At 37.1% G+C, this 19,823-nt stretch overlaps 1 long non-coding RNA gene across 1 annotated transcript in view; it reads right to left on the bottom strand.

Moving 5' to 3' along the window:
* LOC148945210 (uncharacterized) overlaps positions 1-19,324 on the bottom strand; it is a 63,682-nt gene extending 44,358 nt beyond the window's left edge. Inside the window, exon 1 of the long non-coding RNA XR_016142733.1 lies at positions 19,290-19,324. This is a non-coding gene — a long non-coding RNA (uncharacterized LOC148945210). The remainder of the gene's footprint in view (positions 1-19,289) is intronic.
* Positions 19,325-19,823: the final 499 nt, after the last annotated feature.

Below are 19,823 nucleotides of genomic sequence, written 5' to 3'. Positions count from 1 at the left end.
GGGGGAAGTGAATTTCCGAGAACTTGATTGCGTAATCAATCGTGAATGTTATGATCCAGAAATAGTATTTGTTGTTGTTGCTCTCGCCAAATGTTATGAGTTTCCCGGAAACAGTTAGATCACGTGTTTCCTTCTCAGCCAATCAGAGGGCTTTGTTTACATAGTAGCGGCGGAGTGAATATAAAGAAAGGATTTTTGCTATAGTTTTATTAGTCTGTGAATAGAATTCAAGGAGTGAGAAGAAGAACAGTTTGACTTTACTCATTTGGATATATATTTGTGATGGCGATGAGTGGAATGTTTACACTATTAGAAGTTGATAGTGGAGTTGATGATAATAGTACAAGTGCACCAAACATTGCGGTGGAAATTACGAAAGGATCGCAGCTTTGTCTGGAATGGGATGCAGTATATGCAAGATATGTGATATCCTTGAGCAAATTTAAAATGGAGGATCAATTATGTTTTGCCGCAAAAGTTGATATAGCACATTTGAATAGACTTTAATGTGCTTTATGTGCATTAGTGAAACATATAGAAGACAATAAACAGTATCGCTAATTGTAAATGCTCTATATTATTATTGTTGTTATAATTATTCAATAAAATTGTTTCGAAATCGAAAATGTTTTCTTTCTTTTCTGGTTGGGGCTAATAATTCAGGCTCAGTCTAGAGTCATAAGTCAGAGTTAAATTACTGAAAAATGGATAAATTTGAGAAAGTCATAATTATATCAAATATAGTGTTTATTGAAAAAAATTTGATTATGGATGATGTTTTTCTCGATTTATCTCTTCAATTCAGGATATTATAACGTCAGGGAACTCTTGACAATATAATGAGGAGTGATTCCCCTCTATTAGACTCTTGTATGAAACTTTTAAAATGTGACTCAAATGCATATAGTCAATTCATTGATATATTATTTGGAACAACGCAAAATAATATTGTGGATATACTTTTGAAAATATTGCCAATGGATTCAATGTAGATGGCTCCCCCCATCATTCGAAAGAGGTAACGTCACAGAGCTACTCCTCTCTCCCTCATTTCCCTCTCATTGAATTTATCGAACGAAGAGGATCAGTTTCGTTTTAGCTGTGAGTGAGTTGACATCGGAAACCGAAAAATGTTCTATATATGTCCATAGTGCATGTACACTCTTGGCAGTTGGAATCAATGTGAGAATTGTACAATTATTGATGACTATAGTGAAAAGTGTAAATTATGTAATCCTTGTAAATTACATAGAGGCTATGCAGTACAAATTAAAGGATGTAAGTCATGTCTTGAGGAGGTGTGTGACTCTCATCCTAGAGGGCACCTGTGCTCCAATTGTCACTATGATAAATGTGATCAGTGGGAGAATACTTACCCCGCTATGATTGGAAAGAATCCCAAACGTGATTTTAGTTTATTGCTACGAGATTGGTATCGTCGTGGATTTAAATTATTCTGGGAAGAGGAATCTGGTCTACGATTCAACTGTTGGGGTAACAAGACAATCTGGTTTCTACGTCATCGTTGTGATGACACCACCTACTATGACTATAAACCAAGTGATCTTTATTTGGCAGTTACCGAATGTGATTCACCATTTGAAAACATTGTATGTGATATTGCTTCAAATAGACAGATTCAAACTCGTGAATTTCATAATATGAATGCAAATAGTATCATTGACTATACAAAGAGATATGACAAGAGTGAAGTTACATTGTACTGTAGAAAATGTGACCCTGACTTTGCAGTCAATCAAGATCAATATACAGTGAATTCAGATGATTTAACAGCATTAGTGGTTCACGACAGTTGCCTATACATCGAAGATGAAGAAATCTAAAGTGAAGATTTAGAGACATTGTTGTATATATATATGCATTTTATTAATAAACAAATTCACAAACATTTTTTAAGCACTTTACTCTTAGGGCACTGAAATCAATACTGTATAGGTCTGAGAGGATATTTTCCACTAGAAAGTCGTTCAGACGTGAATTGTCAACATCTATGTAAAGAAACTGTTTTTAAGTATAGCCGCAACATCGGAATAAAAAATATAGTAGTGCATGGAAGGCGCAGCTTTTAGTCGTTAGATCCTGAATCCTCTTCCGATTTTGAATAATAGTTTTCCCACTGCTCTCAATATAGTTGCTGATGTGGGGTGTGTAGAATGTATAGGGTAGACCAAGAGGATCAAAAAATTCAATCGTCTTCATTGTTTGAAAGATGCACAGCCAAAGACCCGTCAGCGCAGTCGACGGATTGCTATTAACAATAATCATGGTTTTGTTGATGCATTGAATTTTTTCAAGATAGTCTAAGGGTAGACAATAGCATTTTTACTGAGACATGTAGGGGTCCATATTAAATAAACTGATTATTTGACTGGTGTTCCTGGCGCCAAGCCTAGTAGAACTCTGACTTTGGGAGTGATTTCGCAATAGGTTTCATATTGATTTAGTGAGATTAGGGCAATACTCTCAACCAATGGGTCGGTAAATGTACACTCTAAACGTACACTCCCCGTACGTACTAGACTCAGATCCTGTGTACCTGACAAATCCAGTACAATGATACCATGTGTTTTAGCAAACATATCTTCGGTTATACCATTTTCAAATAGTTGAGAGTCATGATCTAGGGTTTGCATTGTCAACTCATACAATGTTCTATAGGATTTATCAAAAGATAGACTGTAGAGTGGGATGCCGTTTACTTTGCACACAAGAGATGAAAGTCCAAACATCTCGAATTTATGTGGGCATTAAGTCCATGATCCTATTGCAATGGCGCTTTTTACAAATTACAAATCTAGTTTTGAAGTGATTTCACCATTGATAAATGATGAATCTGTGAAGGTGCGTGAGCCCATTGCAATATTACGCTGATTGGTGATTGTATGAGGAACAAGTAGTTTAATATTGTTGCCATTGGCTCTCAGTTTTTCCACGGCCAAAGCAACAGAACTCATGACCTGTTGTGTGCGTACATGAAGTATTGCCAAGGTGAGGGAGAGACTTACATCAGGATTGGCAGCAAGTTCTTTTCTCAATATGAAATTGTAGGGTGCAAGCGTTAGTTTTATATCCACTTTAACATTGGGCGGCAGCCATTGGGGTATATTAAAAATTTCATGATATATTTTTCCAACTAGATGTAATTCACTAGTTGTAGCATTTTTAAGTGCATCTGTACTATCAGTATAAGTAATATATTCATATCCATTGGAGGTGCCTCTCAATTCCTTATATGACTTGGGTGTCATCAGCATAAATTGCATATAGCTTTTATATTTGAGTGATTGTTGCTTGTGCTCACCAGCGTGCCATTTATGTAGACACTAATTTGACGAAATAAATTATGTAATATACAATTTTCATAGGATATTCCATCGCCCCGAATTGGCATTGTATTATCGGATTTCCGGACTTTCATTTGCAAATCTATAAATGTTGAAGACATGTCCATAAAGTAGTCTTCATTGGAATAAATTTGACAGTGGATATTATCGGAGAGGGGTTGTTGTGGATAAAATTGTTCATAGTATCCATGCTTGACACTTACATCAACATTTTCAGCATTGAATAGATTCAATGAGGCGGTGATTGAAGGTTCAGAATCCTTATGCGGTAGGTAGGACATTTTAGGAGAAGAAATCTAGTTTCGATCTGACAATTTTCTTTCTGGGACTTCTGTTTACAGCACGTGTCCGCTTTTTCCTTCTTTTCTTTGACAAGAGGGATGATGTCTTTCATTTCCGACCTGAGTAGAGACTGATGAGTGATGCATTGTTTCTTGACCTTTTTAAGCCTTTACCATTTTGTTTTAATCTTTCACCAAGGGTTCGCGCACTGGACCTAAGATTTTCCGTAGCACTTTTTTTAAAATCCTTGCCAAAAACCCAATCGTATAGTGTAGAGGATGCAAAATCTGTCGCAGCCGGTACAAGATATTTTCTAGCCAGTGGTAGTGAAGAGCGAAACAGCTTAGCAAACCAACTGCCAAGACCGTAGCCAGACATTGACGAGCGACCTTTGTAGTAGTCCATTCCATTGCCCTGTTGTCTTGGGCCAAGAGTATTAACATAGCAGTCAATATCAGGACAAGTGAATACCACTTTTTTATTAGACATCTTGCTGTTGAACGATGGGTCGAAAATGGCATGTAATCACGGCCAACCCTTATGAAATTACAATGGGATCACCCAATTCGGTTCTTAGTGTTAACCGACAGAGTTCCAAATAGGAAGCGTTTACGGGAATATATTGAAGATGCTTTATATTGTAGTGGTGAATATGTTCTTTATTGGTTTTTCGTTCAAGAACTTGTAGGAGGGGAAAATTTGAATTACCAACCCGAGATGTTTCCACAAATGAAGCGTAGAGAAATATACAAGTGTCTGTGAAGAAGCCAGGCGGATAGTCAGCAAAAATGAAATTAGTGATTCCGGCACTTTTACCATTGATTATATTGAGCTTAAAGCCAAGAACATCCTTTAGTTTATCGTTGAGAATAACATTTTCACTGGCAATAGGTGAACTAATGTAGATCGTGCCCTCCGCTATTGAATAGTTGAAATGAAAAGCCCCCTTTTTACGAGCGGAAATTCTTTTATTAATAGAACGACATAAATCATTCATACAGGTGAGTTCCTCATAGGGTAATTCAATATATGGATAATCCATCCAATTGATTTTTTTAATTTTTTCTTGATCACCAGTTGGTGGGGGCGGCCAATCATAGGGTCTAATTTTTATTTCATATTTACGATCCTTTCTCAGGATGTCATAGGTATTTTTGAGAATACAGTCGACAAGAGCCACTTCATACTTTCCGTCGTCGAATTTGATGGTGGGGGAGAGTTTCGTCCAAAAATCACTTGTTCTATTCAAGTCATTGTAGAGAGGATCAGAAACATTTGACATGAAAGTCACATAGAAATCATTGGGCATTGTCAATATCTTCAGCACTGACCCAAGAATCAAAATCTGAGTTGTATCCTAGCCAGCGAACAAGCAACTGCTTCTTGCCATGGCGTGTACGACTCTTTAATATCTTTTCAATTTGATAAATTTCACTAGCGATTCTAACTTTTTGCAGTTCATATTCATAAAAACCGCCGAGAATCTCATCATCTTTGATGTCTCGCAGTCGATATGTCGTGGGCTCGGTGTCCAGGATTTTGGACACTCTAAAAAGTTCAGTGCTCCATAAATAATTCCCTTTTTCAAAACTATTGGTGGTTCTATTAATTTGAACAGTATCACCAACATTGAATTTCTTCTTTTTTTTTCTCTTTTTCACCATTGGAGTATTGCTTTAGAAAAGCATCAAATGTATTTTCATTGTAGTGAACATCCCGAGGGCTTGAGTTGGACAGATATCGATGGGGTCGATGGTTATAAATCTGCATGATTTTATCTAAATCATGAATAAAAGCCGGTGTATTTTTCAATGTGCAATATTTTGAAATTAATAGACGAATCGTTCTTATTAATTGTTCAGCCAATGCAGCCTTTATCGGGCTGTGACTATGATAAAGTATTGTATTATATTTCAAAAGAACCTTTTGTACATGGGGATTAACAAATTCACTGCCACGATCCGATTGAATTTTTCTATATGAATCCTGTTCTAGAATACTTTCAATGGCCCGAGCAACTTCAACACCTCTCTTTGATCGCAATGGAATGGCATAGGCATAGCGACTAAAGATACTGATTGCCACCAGAATATATTTGTAGGGCGTATTGTGACGTTGTTGAAGTGCGTCTAGAGTTAAAAGATCCATTTGCATTCTATGCAGAGGCAAAAAGGCTTTAGTTTGTAGATATTGTTTACTGCGAAGCCTGTGATTCCGATGTAGTGTGTAACTCGGTTCATTTTCTAGATACTCTTTTGAATTTTTCAATGTGGTGGTATCGGAGACAGCTTTGGAAAGAGTTTTGGGAGAACTTAAACTTCCCGCTTCGCCAATATTTTCAGAGACACCTTTCAGAACTTCATCCATTTTGAGCGTAGACACGTAGTGTAATGTCCACCCCCCTTTTGCATACTGGTGGATGAATCAGTTCGTCTTCGCTTTTGACAAGCAACCAAAGGTATTGTAAAATAAGTGACGCTGCTAGTATCTTCAAATATTGAATCTTTCTCTTTTATAAATGGTGTTGAAGGAGGAGGACTATATTCTCTTAGTTTCTTTAGAATTTCCTTATTGCCAATAAGACTTTTGGGAAAGTTTGATACACAGAGAAAGGTGTATAGATTATTGTCAAAGGATATAAGACCTTTACGATTCGTCACCATATCACAAACTAAATCAACTAGATTATAACTTTTCCCCTGAATTATAATTTGTTTCCCTGTGTTCTCGACTTGAATCTGATCACCAGTTTCCAACATGAGATAAGATAATACTCTTTTACTCTGTTCTCGATAGGTCAGTGGCAAAAGGTTTCCAATTTTCAATACACTTGAATTCAAGTCCTTCTCCGTTGATGCTGCATCAGAATCTTGAGGAGATTCTTCATGTTTAGGGGGGTCAGTAGTGACAGTGAGTCTATCAAGATCAGGTCTATGTTTGGCCACACGTCGCAATGCATCTTGATGTAAATGCAGTTTTTTGTCATCGGCAATATTCTCATAGTTAATGAATTTTGTTAGATTGTCTTCAAAATGCTCGATGGGCGAGAAGAGAAGTTCAAATGGCGTCAATTTATAGGGTTTTGCCATTCTCACTAGAGAAAACTGTTTACAAGTCCTGCAATTATCGGTAGTAAAAGTGTGAAAAAGCTACCGCCTGCTTGAAGGAGCCGTGTTGTTTTAATTTTTTTCCCTTGTTTCTAAAAGCCAAGGCACGTACTCTGGATCCATGTTGTTTTCTCTGTTGTCTAACACCTTCTGGCAGTTGAACATTGTCCTCAGTTAAATTTAAACAAAGTTCAGATATTAGAATAATGAAATCAGTATCAACCCCATGTTTGAGTATAGCGTTTCCAATCAAGGGTTTTGAAGTGATTAAAACTAAAGATAAATACCGTTTTTCGTGTAGTTTCTTTAGTGTCATAATGGCGACTAATATTCTTTTCTACTGTTCACCGGAATATATACTGTAATTTCATTGTTGAAAATGTCGGTGATTACACGTAGATCCTCGGTCGTGCTCTGATTAAGATCCAGCAAAATGTAACCGTAGGGTTTGCTAGTCGCCTGAGTGTACGCTGACAACATAAATTGTGGTGCGCCGGGTTATATCTGCTTCTCGAGATTTAAGAGTGAGCTAGAATCACGAACGACTCGATAGATAATATAGATAGTGCAATTCAAATAAAGGGCTCGCTTACATTTGCTCTGACGAAACAGAGTGTGTAGAGCTAAAATTATGTAAATTTCTTATGGGTGAAAGCGAACAGTGACCAGTTGTAGCATTTCCTGTAAGAACTTTTCAATGGAGTGAGCCAAATCATCAATAATCAGCTATGAGTTCGATTCAATACTATTGAAAACATCAAGTCCCCGTATGAATTGTATTGGTATGGTTGTGTCAATAGCTTTTATTTTATCATAGGGCTCTTGCCAAATACTCTAGCAATAGTAGATTTTTTTCGGCTTTTCCAAAAACATTTTATCGTAATTTTAAATTATTTTAGCTGAAAGTGTTGTTTTCCCCGACATTGAGGGCCCACACAGAAATGATATGAAGTGTGTTTTAAACTGACACATGCTGCTGCTGCTACTGGGGACAACAGTCGGATTGAAGCTAACTGTAAATCATGTGCTCAATGAATAAGTAGTAATTTTCCCCATGTATCTATATATTCAAGAACAACAAAAAAAAACAATATTTCATTGGCAGCATTTATTTCGACACTGTATGAAAACAAATATTTGCAGTCAACATGCACAATGATAGAAATAATACTTGTTCAACAAGAACAGTTGACAAAATGTCTCCGGTCAACATGAAAAACACTTTTTGTCCATCAACAATAACACTATCTGTACAACACTTATTGTCTTAAAAACACTTTTTTTGTTCAACATCACTTTATGTACATTAGCTCGGAGTAAAACACTATTCTGTACAACAACAACAACAACAACACTTTGTTGTACAACAAAAAAAAACACTTGAAAACAACACTTGAAAAAACACTTGAAAATTGATAGCACAGTTGAACATTATGAATTTAAAAATAGGGTCCCCCCTCCCCCCCCCCGGGGGCCGCGGGGCCGAAGGCCGGCAAGCTGCGGGCGGGGACCCCCCCCCCTGGGCGGCTGCGGGAAGGGACACCCCCCCCCTCCCCCCGGGAGCGGCGGTGGAAAAAAACACTACATTAGTTGTCCGGTCACTGCGACGGCTGCTACAGGTTAGTGGATGGGTTAGTTGGGTCAGTGGTTAGGTTAAGGTAATGAGATTGGGTTAGTTAATTTATGAACAGGTGGGGGTGATGGTTAGTTCAGGTTAGGTTAATTTATCCAGACCAAGTTGATTGCGATAGTCTATGCATTCAACCCGATCTGAAATACGGTAGTGGCCGTGGGGTAGGACAGTCACACCATTCTCGAGCACATAGACTTTGTCGGATATACACGACATTGCATTCTTTTCCACTCTCACAGTATAATTTCTATACTGTAGAGAGCGAATTGCAAGCACTTGTGCTCTTGGCACTAGGCTACTTTCTACACAGTCTCTGTACACGCTCATGTTGAAATTCCTCTTTGCAAAATGTGTAGGCACCCCTTTACACGCCTTCTTTTCATCCCCAATATGAGTTTCCACGCGATAGACTTTGGGACCCGGGAAAATCCCCCGGGATATCAAATCACTCCCCGTCTCTGATTTTAACATTAATAGTTGGTTGGGGGCTTGACGTTTCACCAACTCGGGGTAGAGTGATGGATTCCAGTTGGTGAAATCCATCCGCGAGCTGATGTGTTCACCCTTTTCTAAATCACCCAATAAATCCAATTCAGTCCAATTTACCTTTAACAGCAGAGAATCTGTATCACCATAGTAAACTTGAAGCTCCCCCTCCCGTGGCCATTGCACCTTGCACACATTGTAAAAAAACGAAAACATGAGCTTTTTGGAAATTTCCAGTACTGAACTGCCGCCTGCAATAGTCTTCTTCAGTACCACATTGCGCTTTCGCCTGTGTAGAAGAACCATGCCAGTCTCTATGCTCGTGAACGAGGTAAAATTGGGATCGGCAATAATTCGTGCACACTCTAGAGGGTCACTCACAACGTCACATCGAGATCTATTACGAACGCTTTCACACATTTTGCCAAACACTGAATTTAGGATGAGCTTATACATTTCCTTCTCCACCTGTGAATTTGCCTTAGAGCGTTTATCGACAAAGGTGTCGATAAACGTTTTCAAGTAGGGGCGCTGATTGAACTGCAGGACCCGGTGTATTTTGGTGATCTTGAAACCATTGCTCACCATCCAGTGCAAAAGCACATGGTGAACAACGATATTCTCCTTAGGGTCCAAATCAGCAATCAGTTTCTGTTTAGAGGGAGTCCAGTGCATCCCCATATCCTCAACCAATGAAAGATTGCAGGGGCTCAGAGAGTCCCTGCTCACGGGTCGATTGATACAGGGAAAGACAAAATCTTTGACTGAGTCGTGAAGCGCCAGCGGAATGTGACCGTCAACTTCAAAGAACCATTCTTGTGGCCCAGTGTCCTCAACGTTGTTAATGTCAGGGAACTCACAAGGATTCTCAAGCCATTGATAGTTCCCACATGGCAAAGAGTAGTGTGACATTGCCGAGGGGTACAACTAGTTCATGTCCAAGAACACTGCATTTGACTTTGCACTGGTGCTTTGTCCGCTCAGATCGGTTGATAAGACGCGGTTCCCATGAAAAATATACCCTCCCCTCAATTAAACCAAAAAAAAAATGTGCTGATCAAATTAGGTGATTAGGCCAATTTCCACCCAGCTAAATTTTAAAATTAAATCCATCACTAAATGGGGTGTTGAAAAATAATAACCTATATCTAACCCGAACTCTGAATAGATCTGGTCTGTGTTTTTACAGACTATATCCAACAAAGTTAGAACGTCACTGGCCAAGTAAAGTTTAAAATAATCCCACCCATTTTTACAATCCCCCTTGGACCACACCCTCTTGGCAAACTCATACTCCTCGGCTGTGCATTCACTGTTGGTCAGTGAATTGTAAAAAGCTTCAATTGGAGGTAGTTTCTCCTCACTTAAGCGAGCGCCAGAACAGTAATAATCGTATGCGTATATACCTTTGCAGGTCAACAGATCATACATTTCACTGTCTGGAAAGTGCTGTTTAAGCAAGGGAAAGCTATCAAAATTGTCGCTTTTTTGCACTTGAATCAATTGACTCAATGCCTTGGGGAAAAAACTAAAGGAATCTAAAAACCTGATTTTATTCCAACACGTATGCCCATTATCCAGTACCTGCCATTTCAGTTCGAGAAGCAATAACTTCTCAGCCGATTTGGGAATAATGTTGTAGATAAATGAATTATTTACCCATGGACAATCTACTCCCCCTCCCTCCCTATACATACGTGCCAGTGCCTGTAAAATAAATTTTAAATCATAATTGGAATTATGAATAAAAACAGGGATAAAAAACTGCTGGCTAACATTTAAATTACACGATTGATGCGCTACCCCTCTAAAATTACTACCCCCCGAGGATATTTCCTGCCACAAGTGATTATGATCTCTGACTTTCCCCCTCCCCCCTCTTTTCCCTTTAGTCCCCTTATCCCCCTCCTCTACAAACTCCCCCTTACATACCCAACATATTTTTTTATTTTTATTCTTGAGACGATCCTCTGCAGACAGCACCATTGGATAATGCGTATTTTTCAAACGAGAAATAGCACCATAAGCCGTGCCAATCAGTTTAGTCAGTGTCTTGATCATGCACTCCCTCTCATCCAATGTTTCTACTATTTCTAACAACTGCAGGGTGTTAGAATTGTCTCTGTGCGCATGGGCGTAGGACACTGCAATAGCCTGATGTTCTTTGACTCGATTTGGATATTGAGGGTCATTCATCTCCACCAGCTTAGCTTCACAGTCTAAAAATATTTTGTTGCACTGGAGAAGGGTGTTCTGGAAATTTTTGAATCGTAGAATGGCCCTATCCCCTGAAACCGTTTCCACTGTCTGGTAGCCGTGTCGGCTACAATACCTAATATGATTTCGCAGCTTTAGTTCAGTCCAAAATCTAGAGAGACATGTTGGACAGTAGACACGTACCCCCCTATGCGGACCCTCCCTCAGAAAGTGACTACTGTAGGTAAGAGGGTTAAACTGCCCGAGTGCGTTCTTTTCACTACGTGGTATGTATAGCAACCACACCCAGTGTCTGACCAAATCAACTGACAAACCGCGTCTGGGAACTACCAGAACCTTCGTGTTGTAGCGAACCCAATCTTCAAATTCTGTTTCGTATTGAACCACAGTAACGCCGATATTTAAGTATGCATTAGCCCTTTCAAAAATATCAATAGATCGAAGCGTTACTGGGTATTTCCCCTCTAAACAAGAAAAATCTACAATGGGGAAATCGGACCCTTCCTTCCCATGTACAGCCCAATTGTATAAATTCGTCTTAGTAGCGTCCCGAGCTAGAGGCTCGAATGCTGATATGAGGAAAGCATATCTGAAACACTTTTGACCTGTTTCAAAACAGATCCACTGGACACCTTTACAACCTTCTAGATCTGGATTATATTTTAAAATTATACCCTTATCCTCCTGCCCCCCTCTTAAAATAAAATCCTTCTTCAATTTACAGCTATTAACGCTTAAATTTTCAAAAAAAAGAACGAGAGACCCACTACCCTTTTTGTTATGGTTCTCGAAATGTATGATAATTTTAGCTAACATATCCATGAAAGTAACTCAAAAATTTTCCAAATTCGAATAAACCAACTGCATATTTGACTTTAAATATTGATAATAAACTTCAATTTGTCCTAAATACAAATAGAAACCCTTTAAAACAAGAGAAACCTTAATTGATTCCCTCCCCCACAATTGAATTTGATTCTCCAGAATCTCAAGACTTTTGTCCACCGTGTCAATCACATTTTCTACGTTGTCAAAAACAAAATTCCACCCCATACTGGTCGGCAAGGGGGACTCACACATTACAAGAAAATCAACTTTTCCATTTAATATTATGTTGGTTAATCGAAAATCGGGAAGAGTTGTACCCCCCTCCCCCTCTTGGATCTTAACCCCTCCCCCGAGGTGTTCAACAAAAACTGGGCGATGGGAATCCACTTCAGTTGTTCGAAGTGGAGTCGGGTGGGTATAGGTAGCCGGTGGCGGCGGGTTACCAGTTAATTCGTTTGCAAAGTAGTATAAACAGTTCAAGTTATTTTGGCTCAATTCCCCCAATTCAACTGTTCTACTATATACATTAAAAAGAAAATCATCAAAAATCTCGAAAATGTTAAAAGTTACTTCACTGCTATCGTCACATTTTAAATAGTTGTGGGACTCCACGTGTGCATCCTCTCCTTCTCCAACTGACGAGCAGGGGGGAGATTGCGAGTATGGAACCAGGACAACCTACAAATGAAAAAATGGCTTATTTTTAAAGTGTTCAAATCATCCCTACAGTTCAAATTTGGATTATTATTTAAAGTCAGCGCTTAGTAGTAGTAGCAGTATGCACATAGTAGCATTTGGTTAATTCACTGTTCCCCCCACAACTATCGATATTCTGAAAGCAGTCAATTTCCAACTTAATATGAGATATTTACAAACTAAAATGCCGCTTTTACATGGAAGGCTGTAATTTGATTTTGTTAAAAAAAATAGCTTATTTTCAAAGTGTTCAAATCAGCCATGCTGTTTTTTTTGTTTTTTTTTATGATTAGATAACATTGCGGTGCTTCCCACGACGTTTCCCAAAGCGCTTATCGGGCCCAGTGGCGCTGCCCGGTCCCCACCCTGGCTCCCAGTCGTTTAAAAAATGTCCGCCAAAAGTTGAAATATTCGCTTAGACTGCATAAGTCCAAGTTTCTCTCTAATTCCGTTCTACAGGTTCGGTGAACTCTTCATTAGCTCACAATTATTGTAAGCCACCGCGCGAGTGTTCTGATTTCCAAGACCGAACTTCAGACGAGGAAACAGTACAATTAAATGCTGTAAACCGTCAACTTAGTAAATTGTCAACAATGTTTCCCCATCACTAAAATATTGGCAAGGGTTTGTAAGATTGAAAGCTATTTAAAAATATCCTTGCGCAAATTACGGGATCCATATGTGACAGATAGATAAATGGAAATAATCTCTCAGTTCCTTCTCTTAAAACTTTGTGATATTCACTTGTGAAAAATATGCGGTTTTGAGTTTCAAATGGTGAGCATTAATTGACTAGAAATTACCTAAAAATATTCGCTTATGAGATAGCGGCGAAGAGATAGGGGGAATGCATAGAAAATAGCAAAGATTAGAAAAGAGTGGTTTCTTTGCAAAAAAATTACATTTAGATATCTCCGAGGGAGGGGGGAGCAGAGAAAACAATGGTTGGGGGGAGGGGGGGGTGAGGGGTTAATATCCCGCTGAGATAAGTTTATAGTGGGATTGAAAAAGAAAAAAACATTGGAAGAAATAGATAGGTAGGAAAAAATGCTTACATTTGCATAATCCGTCTGGACTTGGGTGCCGGATGGTCCAGGTAGTGCGTGCCGGAGGGTGGACGGGGCGGCGTCGCAATGTTCTTGTGCTGATTGGACTGCGATGTTATGGGATTGCATAGATGAGCCGGCAGGGTTCACCATATTATAAGAAGCCGCCCATTCTCTTTTCGGTTTTTGATCGGACTGTATGGGGGCTGGCAGTGATGGCTGCACTTGGGCCGACAACTCTTGTTTTGGGGTTGGGCCAGCATACTTAATAATGGATGGTCTTGGCTCATCCACTCTCGCTTTCTTAGCGGGTGACGGCGAAAACCATTCTTCATAATTTGCCTTAAAAAGAAGTGAAAAAATTAGTATCGAAATAATTTGCCCCTTTTTTTACAGAAAGAAAGTTAGTACCCTCATCCAAGTAATTTTTTCTAGAAAAGCATTTATCACTAAGAAAGCACCCCTACGCCAAAAGCACAGCAATAGGTAAAATTTGCAAGAAATGCCCCTATATTTACCATGCTGAGAAAAATTTTTAAATGTTTCCCGTCTATAGGTCTTTAAAATAGAAAAAAGATTGTTAGCCTAGCAGCTTATAGGCATAAATTACAATCTTGGATGTAAATGTACACATAATAAAGCTATCTTTTTTTCTTAAAAACCCTCAGTTCTCTTACTTCCCAAACGCAAAGAAACAGTTTTGTTTTTCATTTTAAAATGATGGCGATAGAATTGAGGCATGGCCCCCACCACCTTTCGCCAATGTCCTCGATATATTGTTAGATCTTAATTTGAAAATAATGAGATTTCACCGGTTCTCCAAATAGAGATTATATATGCCTGCGCTTAATAAATTGCAATTGTCTGCATGAAACCGTTTTAATTTGACAGGAGAAAAACATCCCATTTTGATCTGAGAAACCTTTTACAGGAAGTGCTTTAAAAAGGGTGACAGCTAATTTTAGGCCTCGCGCTGGAGCATTATGTCAAAACAGAGCGGCATTTTCATTAAATATTAACAGACTTCCATGGTCGTTTTTAGCTAGGATATATAACACTTAAAATTTCATAAATTTAACGAAATGGTATTTCTTTTTGCGAGAGTTTTGTTGTAAAACAGTGAGGGGGGGGGGGTTAGGTTTTGTTGGTAAAATAAAATATTTTATGTATTTAATTTTGACGGTGAAACAAATCCTTTTGACTTTGGCTGCCGCGCTCGTAAACACATAGGAAAAGGGGTGACAGCTAATTTTAACCTCGCGTAGAGCATTATGTCAAAACCAGAGCGGTATTTTCATTAAAAATTGACAGAAATCAGTGATCGCTTTAGCTGGAAATATAGAAGGAAGGAATTGAACGAAATGGTATTTCTTTTTGCGAGAATTTGATTCTAAAACAATGGTGGGGGGGGGATTTAGCTGGAAATATAGAGGGAAGGAATTTATCGAAATGGTATTTCTTTTTGCGAGAATTTGATTTTAAAACAATGGTTTGGGGGGGGGGGGGTAAAGGAATATATTTACGTTTTAGCTGAATATACTGGAGGATGTCCAAGGAAAATTCGTTTGAAAATGAAAATGCACTTACATTGCTAATTGCAGCTGCCAAGGCCTCAAGCTCATCAATTATGTTAATTGTTCTATCCATTCTAGTTGTTTGCACTGTGTCACAATACTGTCTGATAATTTAATCACATTGCATGTCCGTTATATACGAAATCTCAAGGGCGAATTGTTATGTAACGGGGAAAACCATATGTAACAAGCCCTCTGATTGGTTGAGAAGGAGGATGTAACCGACTCGCTGATTGGCTGAGAAGGAAACACGTGATCTAACTGTTTCCGGGAAACTCATAACATTTGGTGAGAGCAACAACAACAACAAATATTGTTTTCTATTTCTGGACACCATGACATTCGCCTCGAGCATGTACATGTCCAAAACAACAACAAATGCTGTTTTCTATTTCAGGAAACTCATAACATTCGCTGAGAGCGTGCACTTACAACAACAACAACAAATAAATCGACCTTGGAAAAAGAGGTCATTGACCGATTACGCAATCATTCTCCCTAGGGAGGCCATGCCCATGTATAAAGTCCCGTCAGTATTCTATGCCCATATATGGACTCCCGTCACGACCTCCTGAGGCATCTCTACTTATATACATTTATATAAATTTATATGCAGTGTTACAGCCATACCAATTATTCTCCTTTCCTTTTTTATTCTTTAATAATAATTTCTGGTCGTTTTGAGTTTGAGTTTTTGTAGGCTTCTATTTCTACAGATCTTAAGTTTAATATGGCTTTTACTTTTCTTTATTAAAAACATTCTTTTTCGTAAAGTTTCTGTAATATATATATATATATATATATATATATATATATATATATATATATATATATATATATATATATATATATATATATATATATATATATATATATATATATATATATATATATATATATATATATATATATATATATATATATATATATATATATATATATATATATATATATATATATATATATATATATATATATATATATATATATATATATATATATAGATATATATAAATATATAAACGTCTGAATTCAGATTTTATATTATATTATATATATATATTCTATATATATATATATATATATATATATATATATATATATATATATATATATATATATATATATATATATATATATATATATATATATATATATATATATATATATATATATATATATATATATATATATATATATATATATATATATATATATATATATTGGCGCGTACAAACAACTCCTCTTATTTGATCTGCCATCAGCGGTCCAATTGCCCTGGAACACGTATTTTGGCAGAAACTTTCTCAAAATGCCTTTGAAACCAACTTGAGACTTCGAAACCTATTTTTAATTCCTAAAAACATCTAATAATAACATTGCACTACTAATTAATTTAAAATTAGTTTCTTCAAAATTAGTGTTCCAACGTTGAAGCCAGGTTTCGCGTTCAAGAAAGATCTGACTTGTCTACCCGTGAAAAGATCTAATGTCGCTTATGTTTATACGTTCTCTGGAGCACTCGCACCGCGGTCCGGGTTTTTATAATGGGTGAGATAGGGAAAGATCATACTGCTAATTATATAAACTGTGGTCAGAACTGAGAGTTAGGTTATTTACTTCGCTAAAAACTCAAATACCATGACATGCACTTTATCGACTTGTTTGAACTCAATTGGTTTAATCTTCTCATGCACACACTATTTTGTTTACGCTAGTTTTATTTTTTTCTTTGGTTTTGGTCCAACTGATAAAGGCATCCGGATGTGAAGTCAAAATATTCAGACATCTAATTTTATTTTTATAAAAAGTGTCTTTTTTGCACAGTGCACCGTCTTGTTAGTTTTACCCATTTTTTTATATTTCCGTTTACTTCTAATTTATCAAAATAAAACAAGGGTCAGGGAACACAGTGAATTTAGAGTATTCAAGACAGGCCAAAATGAAACTGAAAAAGAAACTTTTGAAAAATGAAAATGAAAAATGAAAAAAAATTCTCTTTATTTCTCAATGCACTGAAAATTGAAAATAACTTCCTGTTTTTTCATGCTGATTTGATTACCATTCAGTCTCAGTCCTAATCATGGCGAAAGAATTCAATTTCTTCAGGCTAAAATGAAAGCGTGAAGCACTCGTGATATATTTTATAACGATTTCAAGTCATGGATCCCAGCCTCACTTTCAATTTTAGAAAAAGAAGTTCAATTTATCAGAGAAAAACAAACAGACATTCACGCGGTTTTTAATTTCAGTTTATTATTTTTAGCTTTTGGCAAACCCGGTTGTAAGTTTTCGTCCTACATACTCAAACAGTTTTTTTCGCAAATCTTTTGTAGTGACTCAAGAGCCTTTCAAGACGTTCGATTCTAGACTAAAAAGGTAGCAATTACTAGCATACTAAGGGTTCTCGAACTGAAAAAATCTTCTCTCTTAAAAATAGCCAACTATGGAGTAATTAGACAATAGAGCTGTTTCACAGATTCTTGCCTAACAATAAGCCCACATTCCGGCCCTTTTTATATATTGGAAGCAGCTCAGGCCTTTGATTCTCGCAGACAGTACAGGTGTGTTTTCTAAAGAAAAATTTAGATTTAAGTAAAATTGGATTGCAAGCTTCTGCTCTCGAAAATAATTAGAACTGTTCTTGGTTCGATAGGCGAGGTGATCCAGTTTATTTCCCTATTTTTCCACTTGAAGGATAAGATGAACAAAATTTCCGATAAAAATTTCATGCTCAAAGGAATGATTCAACTTCCGATTCGTTCATACTGATGTTGCCAATTCTGCAGGGCAGTTTTTTTAACGTTAGTTCACTTTAGTATTGATTCATTTTCTCAGCCTCTTCTTCCTCAGCCCTTCTTCCCCAACCTGTCAGGTATACATATTTCTATATTTTCTTATTCAAATTTTCAATCTGAGTTTTCTACAGTCTGTGAATCGTTTCTGTAGCTAAGTCAACGATACCTTGTAGTGAAACATGGCAATGACATGTGTTGGAAACAGTGAGGAGTGTAGATTCGTCTGGAAGACGTTCCATCAGTGATAATATCTTCACGGTAAGCGAGTAGGCTACCACCAATAGATATTTCCACTGACCAGTCAATTCTTCTACTTCCTTGGAAGCCTTCAAGTTTCTATGTGTTCTTTTTATGTAAATTGGCTCCCATAAAAAGCCTTGCTTAATATAGAGATACTAGAGATATATCCTATCAACCCAATGTACGATACCTTTATTTAGAAAGGATCAAGTAATATTCTTTACCATTTTAAAGCAAAATAAGTTGACTGTATTAACAAAAATTAGGTCAGTAGATTTCTACTGTAGATTTTTTCACATCATTAGACAAGATGTGTTAATCGCTAAGAAGAGAATTCGTACCAAATCTAATTTATGAATAGCGTTTCATTTTTTCTGGCTTGTTTTTTTTTTGTTTTTGTTTGTTTGTGTCAGTGTTTCTTTTGCTTTGTTAATATTCACCTCAAAAGGTTAATATATTTTTCGGGGACTTATTTTTGGTTTGTTTTGAGTAGGACAGCCTGGCGGAGATCCTTACCAAAATATCTGCTTTATTTTTTCGCTTCGTTTTTCCACTGGCTAAAAATAACTCTCGTGTTTTGTTTTTTATTATTTTTTGCTAATTTTTGCCACACAAAAAAGAACAGGAAGTATTTCCTAGCTGTTACTTATACTTTGTCTACTTTTTGGCTGGATACCACTGATTTGAGACTCCAAAACCAAGTAAAGAGATTTTTAGGTCTTTCAAGTTCAAGTTCAACTTCCATTTATTTCCATAAATAACAATAACAAAAACAATATCCCAAAGGGTTCAATTTTTGTTGTTATTTGGGAAACGACATAGAATAAAGGACTAATGTTTAAACTTGGCATAAAAAATACTAAACAATGTCTAATTTATAAATTTATAAGGAAAAGAAGTTAATTCACCGACAGTACACACAAAACAGCGACCCTCCTATCACCCGACAATAAATAACAAAATAAAATTCTCTACATTATTGAGGATCCAACGCCAACAAAACAAAACAAATCAGACCTTTCTTATGTAGCCGAGCAAAGACATCCAAGACAGTGTTGCACATCTTTGATCTATTTAAGAACAGGCTCTATCCTAATCAACTGAGCTGCCAAGCTTTTTCAACTAGTTATAAATTTAGTTACGTGTCTCATCCATCCATAGCCAACCTTTCTGGAGAAACAGCTCACTTCCAAGGTTATTACGAGTTTGTCTTTGCCTATCCAGGTTCTTTTCAATACAACTTGAGTGGCTATTCCAGCATGATCACAGCTAGGTACCCAGAAAACAGTATCACTTATAGTCCAGGAAGTGTGTGAAAAAAAAGGCCTAACCCGGAACAAATTGCAATAGAAATGATTCTTTGACTACCCGACTCAGAAAAATGTGCTGATTCCGAATATGCAAAGTCTGCGCATCTAGCTGTTTCACAAATACGTTTTTTTTGGGGTTGAGGTAAATAACGAGGAGGAGAAATATTTCTGTTGTAGAAATGCGTAGAACCACGAAAAACAATATGCATTCAGGGGTAATAAAGTACGCTGAATCTGAAAA

This window comes from Artemia sp. Qi Xiang Cuo, chromosome 13 (assembly GCF_049724085.1).
Source record: "Artemia sp. Qi Xiang Cuo chromosome 13, ASM4972408v1, whole genome shotgun sequence".
NCBI lineage: Eukaryota > Metazoa > Arthropoda > Branchiopoda > Anostraca > Artemiidae > Artemia > Artemia sp. Qi Xiang Cuo.
The sequence above is the reverse complement of the archived record's forward strand: the minus strand, read 5'-3'. Positions and strand labels throughout refer to the sequence as shown.